This window comes from Delphinus delphis, chromosome 15 (genome assembly GCF_949987515.2).
Source record: "Delphinus delphis chromosome 15, mDelDel1.2, whole genome shotgun sequence".
NCBI classification, from domain to species: domain Eukaryota; kingdom Metazoa; phylum Chordata; class Mammalia; order Artiodactyla; family Delphinidae; genus Delphinus; species Delphinus delphis.
The window spans coordinates 33990374-34004572 of NC_082697.1; positions in this window are offsets into that span (position 1 = coordinate 33990374).

The window sequence follows — 14199 nt, forward strand, 5'->3', positions numbered from 1 at the left end:
CACTTTCCTGCAGTCTTCTCAACACAGAAACCAAAGTCCCCACACTGTCTGCATGCAGCACCTGTGATGCAGAGGGTCATATCCCAGGCAGCCTTTCCTTTGAGTCCACACGTAGCCTGTGTGTGCAGCCAGGGGGGTGGGGAGCCCACCCAGAGCTTCCACTCCCTCTGCAAGTCCCTGTGCACCTGGATTCCTACTGCGTGCTCACGCACCAAGTTCCTCATCACCTGCTCCCTCACGTGCCCTCCAGAGGGTTACCTATTGTTTACCCAGAATCTCCAGACCTGTTGTGGTTTAGCTGAACTACTGAATTTCTCTGTTATCTGGTGGCTGAATCATACCTTCTCCTCTAAGGTTTAAACTTCTTCCACGTTTGTCCTTCTTGGGGTACTCTCCCTTAGCCCTACAGTATCTTGTAGACTTCCCTTAGATCTTATACTTACTCCTTTACTACAGTTAGTGTTTTTAATTTTTTTAATCTGTATACTGGAGATAGATATATATATATATACACACACACATACATTCTTTTTCATATTCTTATCCATTATGCTTTATTACAGAATACTGAATATAGGTCCCTGTGCTATACAGTAGGATCTTGTTGTTTATCCATCCTATATACTAGTTTGCGTCTGCTAATCCCAAACTCCCACTCCATTCCTCCTCTACCTCCTCCTCACCCTTGGCAACCACAAGTCTTTTCTCTATGTCTGTGAGTTTGTTTCTGTTTCATAGATAAGTTCATTTGTGTCATATTTTAGATTCCACATATAAGTAATATCATATGGTATTTGTCTTTCTCTTTCTGACTTACTTTACTTGCCATGATAATCTCTAGGTCCATCCATGTTGCTGCAAATGGCATTATTTCATTATTTTTTATGGCTGAGTAGTATTCTAGTTAGTGTTTTTATATCAAGCTTTCTCTACTTAACCTACTGTGTTGTTTCTATATTCTGATTGGACACAGATACTAAAATAATCTTCTTGATTCAATATTAAATTCTTTGGATGTAATAATGATAAAAAACAAGAAATCAAATAAACAAAGCTATGATACTCATTACCTTTGGGTAGGAACATGAGATTAGGGTAGGAGGCTTAGGGTATTATCTCGTTTTTTGTAATACTTGAAATTTCCATATGGAAAATATTTCACATAAGTTACACAATTAATAAAAAGTGAGAAGTTGTTCCTTTTGAAATGTTAAAATGTTTTATTAATTTTTACATATATAGTTATTCTGAACCTAGTTATAAAGGGCTACAGTTTATTAATAAATTCATCAAAACTTATTTATTTTTATATATCAATTTTATTTCTGGATATGTCATATCACTGGTCTGGTCTACCAGTAACTAGCTTCTAAGGAAAGATAACAACTCAGCACCTCATTTTAGTATAATGCCACTGGGAGGGGCAAACCTGACTTAGAGGAACACTGTTAGTTGTCATTTCTCAATCTATGTGCCTATATTAAACTTTTCTCAAGACTTGGGTAGCAAAAGTTTAAAAAATGTAACTTTTTTTTTTTTTTTTTGCGGTACGCCGGCCTCTCACTGCTGTGGCCTCTCCCGCTGCGGAGCACAGGCTCCGGACACGCAGGCCCAGCGGCAACAGCCCACGGGCCCAGCTGCTCCGCGGCATGCGGGATCCCCCCAGACCGGGGCACGAACCCGCGCCCCCCGCATCGGCAGGCGGACTCCCAACCACTGTGCCACCAGGGAGGCCCTAAAAAAAATGTAACTTTTTATCACTCTCCAAATAGAATATTATCTTGGAAAATATTGAATTCATGATTATTAATGTGGTTTCAAAGATATTATCATAATTTTAAAGAGTTCATAATTTTTTCTATATTTAATACTTGTGCTGGTTGCAAAATTATTATAAAAAATTAATATTTCATCTCTGGAATAGTTCCTTCTTTACATAGGCACACAGACACACACACACACACACACACACACACACACGCACACAGGAATGCATTGATGTATCATCATACTAGGTTAAAAGTTTGGAAGTCTGGAAATTCTAGATTGCCAACAAGATATTGTGTTTCCTAAGATGTTTTAAGGAATCCACAAATTGAGATTCACTTTAAGGAAATCCCCAATTAAGTTTGTCCAAGAGAAGATTAAGAAGGAAAATGGAGGAGGAGGCTTAGGTATGGTGGAAAGTGTTCAATTCTCTAGATTTTTTAACCCAAAATCACCAGCTAATAAGGCATCTAATTAAAATGTAGAATTCACAGCAATCACTATTTTGCATCTGATTTTTACATACCTTGGAATGGAAATAAGTTAAAATATTCCTGTTAAAATGACGACTGAACAATATGAAGACTTAGACTTGACAACCTGCTCATGCAGTGAAATCTCAGCCTGTTTTGTTGTCTCTTTGTTGGCTGTTTAATCAAAGATGATAATGTGGAATTAAAGACATATGGAAAAAGAAATCATTTTTTGAAAGTCTCATTATGATTTGCCTTGCTACATCAGAGAGTTAACTTTGAAAGTAGATATTGCACGCCCATAATCTGGTAACTGAATTTGGAAAGAAGGAAGGAAGGGAGGGAGGGAGAGGGGAAGGGAAAAGAAAGAAAGAAAAGAAAGAAAGAAAAAGAAAGAAAAAAAGAAAGGAAGGAAGGAAGGAAGGAAGAAAGAAAGAAAGAAAGAAAGAAAGAAAGAAAGAAAAAGAAAAAGAAAGAAAGAAAGAAAATAAACTGCTACTTATCTTTCTTAAAAGGAAACTAAAGGAATGAGGAGTGTTATTTGTGAATGAAGACGAGGCCTCATGTTGACTGTTCCTCTCTGAATTTGGCCAGAGAACTATGTATCCCACTTAGGGTTTTGGAATTCAAGAAGTATCACTAAAGGAACAAGAAACTTTCTGGACATGAGATGGTAAAAAGTGTATGAAATAGGATCCAACTTATATTTGAGGATATCTGAGTTATCCTCAAATGAAATGAAAATGTATTGAATATTAGTTATATTGAAAATGTAATATTGAAAATGTAATTGAATATTAGTCAAGGCACAGTGAGTGGTAAAATTAATTTCAAAAGTTTGGAATTGTTGGAACTCACAAAACAGTACTATCAAAGAAATGGGAAGTTCTGAACTCTTCATTGCAGACACTGGATTTGAGATGGACTAATAAATGTGGTAATCAGATAGGTAAGAGGTATGGAGATAGGGGATGTGAAAGCATGCTCAGTGGAAGAGACAGAATAAAGAAAGGCAAAGGAAAAAAATATACATAAAGAAAAAGAGACAACATATGATGGCATGTTAATCTTGTTCCATGTATTAAGATATATTTATTATTTATTTTACACAAACTAAATCATTTTCAGTGTAATCAACAACCACTTCTGCATAAACATTGATTGATGAAAATGGATGCTGTCCATTGAAAGTAACATTACAGCTTATACTCTTCTCATCTGCAAAATGGTTCAGTAATATTTGTCTCCCCTGGTAGTTTGAGGGTGAAATGGACCCAGTATTAATTAAATGAGGCAAGGAAGTCATGCTTCAGCTTCATAGCATGTGAGACTCCATCCCATAACTTAGCAAACATGAATTATCACACAACAAGGTGTCACTGCACACCCACCCGAGGCTAATTTGGTTTAGAATGTGGAGTATCTGGAACTCTCATATACTGCCAACCAGAGTATGAAAAGGTACAATGCCTTTGAAAAACTAACAGAGTAACTATACTTACCCTATGACCCAGCAGTTCCATTCCTACATGTATACCAAAGAGAAAGGAGTTCATGCACCCACTAATAACATACAAAAATGTTCATAACAGCCTTAGTCATAATAGCCAAGTAGTAAGGAAACATCCATCAATAAACAAGTATCCATTAACAGAAGAATGGAAAGATAAACTGATATATTCTTATAATAGATGCACCAGAGCAATAAAAAGAACAAACTGATAGATACAACAACATGGATAAATAAATCTTAAAAAAAATGAACATTGACTGACAAGTAAGCCAGTCACAAAAGTTGGCATCCTGAATGGTTCCGCCTGTATGAAGTGGAAAAGCCGGCCAACATTAATCTACCGGAGACAGAATAACAGTTGCCTAATTCTGAAGAGTGGGATGGGGATTGACTGGGAAGGGGCACGAGGAAATCTTGTGGGGACCTAAAAGTCTTCTATATCTTGACCAAAGTGACAGTTACAAGGGTGTATACATTTGTGGCAAATAATAGAGTTATAGATTTGAGTTTTGCTGTATGTAAGTTATACTTCAATAAAGTACTATTATCTAAATAAATGAATGACTGAATAGCTAAATTAATGAACACATAGCATCAATTTAAAAATGCTTGCCAATTGTACTATTACTTACTATTGTTGTTGTTGTTGTTGTTACTACTAGTGTTTTTCTATACTGGACACCAAATGGCTATGTCATATCTGCAAGGGTGGTGGGGATGGCTTAGGGTGAAAAAAAGTAATAGTCTGTTGTATTATATTAAATCATATTAGATGAGTTCTGGAGGCTCAATTCTTTGTTGGCTCTGGAAGTTAGGCAAGTCTGAGTTCTCTAAACTTTCATCCCTATCCTTAATACATGGGTAATAATTGTACCTCTCACAGTTTTGTAAGAATTGAAACATTTGTAAGGTAACGTAACACATATGAAACAATATGTGATATGAATGTAACATGTAATATGAAACATGTTATCTATCCTTTTTATTTTCGCCATTAAAATCCTAGCTAATTTTTGGTAGGTTATGCTGCAAATGTAGTTTAACTACATTTACCAAAGTTTAACTTAGTTTTTGGTATTATACTTGCTAAAGTACTTTTTATTGTTTTTTACTTAAGAGATTTATAAAAAATCACTTTCATATTAATTCATGTTATCTTTTGATTACTATTTATGGTTAATCACTCTGGTGACTGGATGGCTTTTCTGAAGGTTATTTTTACCATAATCAACAGGATTAATATAACCTCCTAGGAAGTTAAATGCTTATTGTAGTAAAATGTAAACTGCTTGAGAGCAGACACTTCACTGTATCTGTGGCTACTGACATCTATTATGTACATGGCCTAGCATACAGTAAACGTTTAATAAATATTTGCTGAATCCATAATTAATATATTTGGTAAACAAAAACCTATTTCTTAGAACTGAACATGCCCAAACTCTCTCCTTGTGAAAATCCTGAAGGCTGAAATTTTGAAAAGCTGCTAGTATATATATTTCATGCAACGCACCAAGAGTTTCTAAATAGAAGTCTCAAAATATGATAGATTTTGCTTCCAGGAAAGTGTTTTGCACCTAGGTTAGAAATGATTTTCTTTGGATGTATGGGACTTTGGATGATCACAAGACACAGCAAGCAGCCTTGTGTCAGCATGACACGGTGACTGGAGAGATGCAAGCAGGATCTAATAAATCTGTTAAATAGAGAAAAGAAAACTCTATTACCAGTGGCAGCAGGCCAGAAAAGGGTGTTGGACCAACTTCTGGGCTCCTACAAATTTCTGTGAAGTTTGTCAGATTATTTTCCCACAAATATTGTAGTTTTTTGAATGGAGCTCAAAGTCAAAACCACCCCATCGCCCCTCTGACACCTTTGCTTTTCTTTACTTCTTTCCCTGTTTTGACGTTCATGGAATTGTATCCAGTGCTTTACTTCCATAACAGATGACAAAATCCAGACAACCGCTGATTAATGTGGAAGAGTTCTGGATTAAATATCCTGTCAAAAAGTGTAATTGAAATGTTAATTCTATAGAAGTATTTGAACCAATGCGTCACAAGGAAAATAGGCTGAGTTGTGAGATATGTTAAAATAAAAAAAAAAAGGTTAATTTTCACTGACTGGAAACTAGAATGTAAAGGAAAATAAATGTAAAGTAGTTTTAAGAAGTATTTGAGAAATTCATTTTTATGCTGTAAATTGTGAAAAACAGTTACAAAATCAGATTCTGTCTGTACCTATCTGCCTGGTTGTTCATTCAGGGAAGTAGTGCCTGCCCACCCCCAGTGATATTTGAGAATGTGTGGAGGTGTTTATTACTTAACAAAATGGGAACTACTGGGATTGAGAGTGATACACATACATATATTTTATATCCATTAAATATCATATGTTATATGTTATAACATGTTTTATAATGTATATGCTATATAATGTTATCTTATGTATATAAATATGCATATATATTTTTCATATATATAAATAAATTATCCTTTGAAAATGCTATATTCTTCTGGAGAGACATGGTATTATGGGAAACAGTGTTATGCATAGCTTTGAAAATGATATTGGATGTAATCACAGGGAAACTAGTAAACAAGTCTAATTTGAAAGTCATTCTACAAAACAATGGGCACATCCTCTTTCAAACTATCAATTTGATGAAAGACAAGGAAAAGTAAGGACTGATGCAGATTGAGGGAGAATAAAAAGACTTATCAACTACTTGAAATGTATGATCCTGGGCTGGATTCTGGACCATTTGAAAAAAAAAAAAGACAATATTGGGACAATTGGTAAAAATTGAATTTGCACTGTGTATAAAATAATAGTATTGTAACAATGCCAAGTTTCTTAAATTTGACCATTGTATCATGATTGTGTAAGAAAATGCCCTTGTTCTTAAAAATACATGCTGAAGTATTTAAAGATGAAGAGTCATGGTGAATGCAACTCTCAAATCGTTCAACACACCAAACAGAAGAAGAATATGTATATGATAAATGTGTACCCACGTTGGTGCTGCTATCCATATCCATAAGCATGTCCATATCATATCCATATCATATCCATGTCCATATCCATATCATATCTATATCTGTCTATACAGAGAAAAGTAGAAAAAAATTTGATAAAAGAGTAACAATTTCAACTCTAGGTGAAAAGTAGATGGTAATTCATTGTACTTTTCTTACAACTTAAAACAATTTTTAATAAATTATTTTTTAAAGGAATAGATTGGGAGATAACAGCTTTGTTGAAGGGCCACTGGCACACCTAAAGAGCAAATCTGCTTCTGCAAAGGGACAATTGCAATGTCATATGTGATATATGATGATTTTAATTAAAGACCCTTTTGGAATGTACTGGTAACTAGAGCAGTGATATCTTTGAGACTGAGGGAAATAAATCATTATTTAAATTTTTTCTTAAAAGACAAGTCTATATGATCTTACCACATGTCATTAAAACTCAATTTTAAAATAATCAGTGTGATTGTCTTCCACTTTAACCAAAATAACAGCAGATTGATTGGATTTTTCCGTCTCTAGAATGCTGTTGGGAATAATGGAGACTATTAAACCAATCCAGATTGTTGAGCTGTGTTGAATTTAACTTGGAATTAATTTAGTACTATTTGCATAGTGTAGACACAACAAGATATTCTGAATACATTTTGGTTCATGATCAGCATGTTACTGTTTTGTGGTTAAATATGAGGAGAAAGGTCCTAAAAACAATTTATTTTCATCACAATCTCTTCTTGTCTCTCTGTCTCTGTCTCTCTCTTTCCCTCCTTCTCACTCTGAATTTGTACTCATGTGAGTCTGTGCTCTTTGTTTTTAATAGAGTGGTAAAAGTATATTTTCAGTGTCACTGTCACTTCATGCTTTTTGTTTCTTGTGGGAACACATATACCACTTGTGACCCTTGGCTGTGTCCCTAAGATGTGGTAGCCTTTGCAGTTAAGGGTAAGTGGCAGTAAAATACACTTTGTTCTGTACAGTGTTAAAAAAAAATGGGCCCCTTTGTTTGATCAACCTTCATGAACTTCCGTTTACTTCAGTGGCAAGTGAAACATTTGTGTAAGAAAGAAATATTGTCTTCAATGGGAAATGTGATCCATGTGTGTTATATTTCATATTATAATAGATTTTTCTTGAGCCTATACTATTCACCACATGAATACATGACTTTTTTCAGGGGTCAGTATTTTGAGGTAACTATTATTTGCATTTGTGGGAATAGGGGATAAATATTAAATATTTTTATAGTTAAGTATCATTTTTAACTCAAATTCCCAAAAACTACTCCCACTTTTTATATGAAAGGTACTTGAACAATTCCCTTTCAAATAAAGAAAAAAATCTCTTTTCATGGGGCATAGGCACAGTAGAGCAAGGATGGAAGATGAAGGAGCACGTCAATGTCCATATTCTGTCACTCTCATTAACTCGGTCAGTTCTTCTCTGCTTTGTCTTTCCACTTTAATCTTGCCTTATTCAGCAAGTGATGTCACAAGGTCCAACTTTCAGAGGGATATGCTAGTGTTGTCTCCAAGTGGTCTGACATGATTACCTTTTGGAGAATGTTTGAGCCATAGGACAGAATCCTGGACACTGACACTGGCAATGAGAATAGAAGTTTTGCAGTGACATGTGTCCAGGGGAGGGGGAGCTGAAGGGGTCAGGATGGCATTGATTAGTTGTTAATAGATAGAACCACAGAATTTATGAAGGAAAAAGAAAAGTGGGAAACGAGCAGACTCATTCTGATACCCTAAAGAAATATGTGGATTCTGCTCTCAGAAATGTATGTGTGTGTGCACCAGCTGGAAGAATCTAGATCCCTGAGGACTGTTCATGGATGCCCATATTTGGAACCTCAGAAGGTGACAGTGCAGTAGGTTTACAGAGGCCTCTGGCCTTTCCATCTCCCTTCCTTTCTTTCTTAAGAAGCATCAATGTCTTCCCAGTCATTCCAAGAAGTCGAACTCTAGCACTTTGGGACTTTATTAAGTACAGTAATTAGATTGCCCTAAACATAAGCCCTTTGACACATCCCCTGACAGTAATCCATTCCTTGCAGAGCTTAGGGCCTGAGCAGCCACAGAATGTTTTCATTATAGAGCTCTGGGCTTCCTCTTGTCTGGAGCTTTAAGTACTGATGTTCAGCCACTTAACAAAGACCGCATTGCGATCCTTGGCTAAGTTCGTGACAAGGGAGTACAGTGTCCTGGGCTTTCAGTCAGCTGTATCTGAGGTATCTTGGATTTAATGTCTGCCTTTCTCCTTTTCAATTTCCCCGCTACCCCTAAAAGATGCTGAGCTGATTTTCTTAATTGTTTCAATATAAGCCTAGAAAGTTGAATTTCATTACCTAGAGGGAGCCCAGCATCTGTGTACCTATTCAACCATTATGTGAGTTAAGCGACTAGTGTTACAGACTTTGCATGTATCTCCAAGAGCATTTCCCATTTACTTCTTTGGGCTTTAACAATTCTTGTGCTCAGAGATCTGCTATTCAATGTGCAGTCCAGGACTAGTAGAGGCACAGGCATCCCTGGAGGGTTGTTAAAATGCAAAATCTCAGGTCGTGCATCAGACCAGCCAAACCAGAATCTGTCCCTTAACAAAATTGAAAGATGATTCTCATGCATTTTAGAGATAGAAAGCTCTGGTCAGAAAGGATTTAGTCAGTTGATTGTTGTGAATTACTTAGCCTATGAAGTGGGGGTCTAACTAGCCCGTTTTTCTACCACAAAAATAGCTAGATGGCTCAGCATTAAAAATTATTCACATAAATGAAATTATTTATTTTTTTCCAAAACTCATTTGGGTAACCATTTTGCATTATTGTGTCAAATTGTTAAAATAAGTCAAAAATATTTTTATCCACTAGCCATGAATCTTTAAGAAACGAGCATCTGGTAATGCAGACAGTGCTGAGGCACATTGGAATTTGACAGGTACCTGCACTATGCTTGGTGCTTCATATATTTATTCTAAACAAAAGCTACCTGACACAAGTATCACTCATCATATTTCCCACATAGAAACAGGAGTCCCAGTGAGATTGTGTGCTCATTCACAGCACCACACGCAGTGAGCCCACACTCAGGGCTATATCTTGCGAATTTTTTCCTCTTTCCACTCTTCTGCATAAAAGACAATTCCAAAACTTGAGAAGACTTTAATTCTAAGCCATTATCTAGAGCCAGTTTCTCAACCTCAGTGTTATTAACTTTTGAGGCTAGATAATTCTTTGTTGCTGGGCTGTCCTGTGGGATGAGCCCATTGTGGGATGTTTAGCAGCACCCTTGACCTCAACCCACAAGATGCCAGTAGCAAGTCACCAGCTTCTCACTGCACCTGATCTTCCCTCCCCTGCCCCCCACCTCTTCCACCTTCCCTATTTCCCTGCCATCCCCTCCCTTACTCCACCCCCACCTCCCACCATTTGCAAACTAACAAATATCTCCAGAAAATGCAATATGTCCCCTGGGGGCAAAATCACCTCTAACTGGGAACCACTGGCCTAGAAATATGTGCAGTTCTAATTACTCCTAGCTTTAATCTGATTTTCTCTATCATGTAACTATTTTTTATGAGACTGCCCCCTTCTGGTTAATTAAAGATTCCAGGTAATCAAGGCTAAAAACATTCTGTAATTGATGCCAGCTTGTTTTCTCCACTTTCTCGGCATTCCATACTTTCACCAAAAAAAGGACATTCAACTTCTACTTGTTTATCTTAACAGGTGTGCTCACAAGTTTCTGAGTCTTTTTATTCTTCTGTGGTTGCATTACAAGCACTGCCTACAGGAAGGTAGAGAGATGCTATGCCATGGAAGCAAGTCAGTCTAGTGGATGAAGACACAGGCCCTCCAGCCCACATTCTCCTGCACCACTTCCTAGCTGTGTGATCTTGGGTAAGTTACCTCCTCTTTGTTTTCTCTGTGAAATGGATTCCTGCCCGATAGGGTTATTGTGAGAATTAAATGAGATGTTTCACTGATACTTAGAAGAGTGTCTAACACAGAGAATGTCAACAGTTGTTTATTATTATTCCTTTGGTATTATCTACACCTCAGGGTCTTGTCAGGAACAGAAGAAGGGCCAGACTCTCACTCATAAGCACATACTCTGTGGTTTTGAAATTTTATTCAAGCAAGGTTTTAGCCTATATTTTACATATTTAAATTGTGTAACATATTCTATTTCTACCACAGACTTTTCTATGTAGGAGGTGGGAATATCACTGAAACATGTAAGCTGCTTGTTAACATTGGCTACTCTTGATTAATTCATAAAAAGTTCAAAAATGAACAAAACTGATCAGTGAGAGAGGGTTACCTTTGGTGCTTGGGGACAGGGGTAAATTGAAAGCAGCCTGATGAGGATTCTGGGACAATTTAAGTTCCATTTTTGGAGTTTGTTACATGAGACTGAGGAGTTTGTGAAAATCCATCAAGCCATTCACTGATGATTTAGGTACCTTTCTTTAGCTATTTATACTTCAGTAAAAGTTCAAACATACAACACAGATTAATTATAGAAAAATAAAAATCTTGTTCTACACCTAATAATATTGTTTTTGAGAAAAGTAGAGACTTTCAGAGTTAAAACATTTTTGGTATTTTGTTTCATTATGGTTCCTGCATTATTCAAATGGTTTTCTGGGGAAGCTTGATTTCTTAAACTCTGTCTGTGCTTGTGTTATAAATATGGCATGGGGTGTGAAAAGAAGTTACTATATGGTTGTTTATGTTCACATAGCCAAACAAACCTGAATATTTTTTTTAACTCAGACATAATATTGAGAAGTGCTACTTGGATGACTTCAACTATATTTTTAGCTTCTCATGCTATTGTTAATGTGAAAAATATAAAACTAAATTACAGGTCCCCCTATTTTCATTATGGAACAATTTTATAGCTGTCAAAAACTTCGTGTTTCACACTTCCCACATACACAAGGCTACACTGGTACTAAAGTTTATGAGTTTTTCTTTGGCTTTTTCTTAGTAGCTGAAAAGTTGATATAGTAATGATTTTGTTGCAAAGTTGTCAAAATAAATAAACCACACAAAGCAAAGACAAGGACACTTAAATTCCAGAAAAAGATGAAATTTAGGTTATAACCATGCATGGTAAATAGAGGAGCCATTGGTGGAATCACCATATTATGCCCAAACCTCTTTCAAGCCAAAAGTTTCAACATTTTCACCCCATTTTCCCCCCAGAACTGCTGCAGATGAGACAGCCTGATTAATGAGGTTTCATGTATTTTTATTTTTTCTACCATCTCCTATAGATGTGCCCATGAGCAGAGAAATAAAAATAAGACCCAAGGGCACAGAGAAGGTGAAGAGGGAGAGTGGAAAACAGAGCAGTTACACCCTGGTTAAACCCTCAGCAGCCCATAAAGTAGTTTAGCAAAGATTGCTTATGAAAACTTAGTAGAATATAACAGCATCTTTAAATGAATAAAATTCTCTAAGGATGATGTAGAAAATATAATATGATTCATAATTCTAGCAAAAAGCACATTTTCAGAGCATAAAAACAGTTAGAATGTTCCTAATAGTAATACTGAAACATCCTTGGTCCTTTTTAATCGTGCTTGCATTTAACAATAGAATATTTAGAAATTTAATTACCGCAGCCTATCTTTATATCTAAGCAACATATATTAATTTCACCCATGAGAAAAAAATCATCGTAAATTTCAAGGCAGATTCACATTGAGGTTCAGATGTCATCACAAATGACCTTCCTCTTCTCCTTCTAAATATAAGCTGTGTTTGTTTCCCCAAAGAGCAAGGTCGCTTGGCCTGAGGGGTTCTCATTTGTCTAGTCACATAATAATGCCTATAACTAACTTCTCTTTTTAAAATTGCTATGCCTTTTTCCCATTTTGTGTAGTAGGCCAGGTCTTTTCAAGTTTTTTTTCACAGAGGCAGGCAGAGTGGTTAGTAAGAAACTGTACATGCTTTGCCTTGGGTTCAAAGCCTAAGAACCAGCTTTGTGTTTAGGGTGGAATGTAGAATTCTGGTGACAGCAATGGGCATGTCCTTTGTTTCCTCTGTTCACTTAGAGTCTTTGCAAGGTTCTAAGTAAATGCTATTAACAAGCATTTATACAAAGCATGAGTATGGAATTTCAGGGAGAGTCAAAGTAGCAGAATGAACAGCGAGGGGAATATGAGACAACCCAAGTAGCTGAAGTCAGACATCCTCAGCAAAATGAGGTTGCTGATGGCAGACAGGTCTTGAGGGTCTGAGTCTGACATAAAGGCTGTAAAAGTATCAGGACCACCAACTGCTACTTATGAATCAATACCATAGAAACTCCCACACGTGAGAGAGATGCTTGTGTATTAGAAACAAGTGATGCAGATATATCCATAGAATCAAATGTGGCAAATATAAGAATAGGCAACAAAACCCCCAAATGAATAAAACAGTAACATGGGGAGGGGGTTTGGAAAGGGGGCATCTTTAATGACTAAACCCAATGACAAACTATTCTCTGGTGGAAGTTACGCCATATATGCCATTTGGGAGATTATTTCAAATGGCATTCCCAGGAATATTCTCTTCTGGATGCCTTGGTTCTGTCAATTCTTCCATCTCAGAGTTTCTTAACCCTTGAAATTGGCATTGATCTTCTATATCCAGCTATCAGCTTTTATACATTTGCAATTTATTCTCTCAAAATAGAGGCTAACATAAAGCAAGCAAAGTGGACGTGAGACAAACTTTCCTCCCGAGGTCAAACTGGTTGCTCAGTGACCTGCTCACAACTTTAGGGTAACTCATAGCCCTACAGTCATTCATCCCCTGGAGCTGTCCCCATGAAGCTGAATAACCTCTGTCTTAGCCTGCCAAAAGGTTTCTCAGCTCAGTGCTGCCCTTGACTGGCACTCTGTTATTATGCTATATTTATGCCATGAAAGTTGTAATTAGCTTTGTTCTGCTGCAAACGTATCCAGCCTCACATGCAGTATAAAAGGTAATAAAATAGGTGGGCAGATATAAAAACCTGAATAAGCACCTTATGCAGGAAAATTTCATGGTTCCCAAACTGCTGAAAGAACCAAGAAAAGGGAATGTTCATGGCTTCAAAAGCAGTAGAGGCCAGCTAAGAAGCCACATCTAGGTACAGCCAGCTTGCCACACAATGTTTAGTCAACCCCCTATCTCTCCCCCATTCCCCCAGTCCTGTCCACTGACAAGACTGTTCTGTAACTTGGTGATATTTATTTGGTGGAAGCTCTTTTGTTTTGTTTTTTTAATATGGCATCTCATACCTCTTTAAGGGGGTAATTTTGTTTAAAAGTGGACTTTTAGAATTCCATTGTTCAGTATCCCTGCATTATCCACTCTAGATCTTGTCTGGGATGTGAATGCCATCTGTTTTTATCACACATAGCCACATGT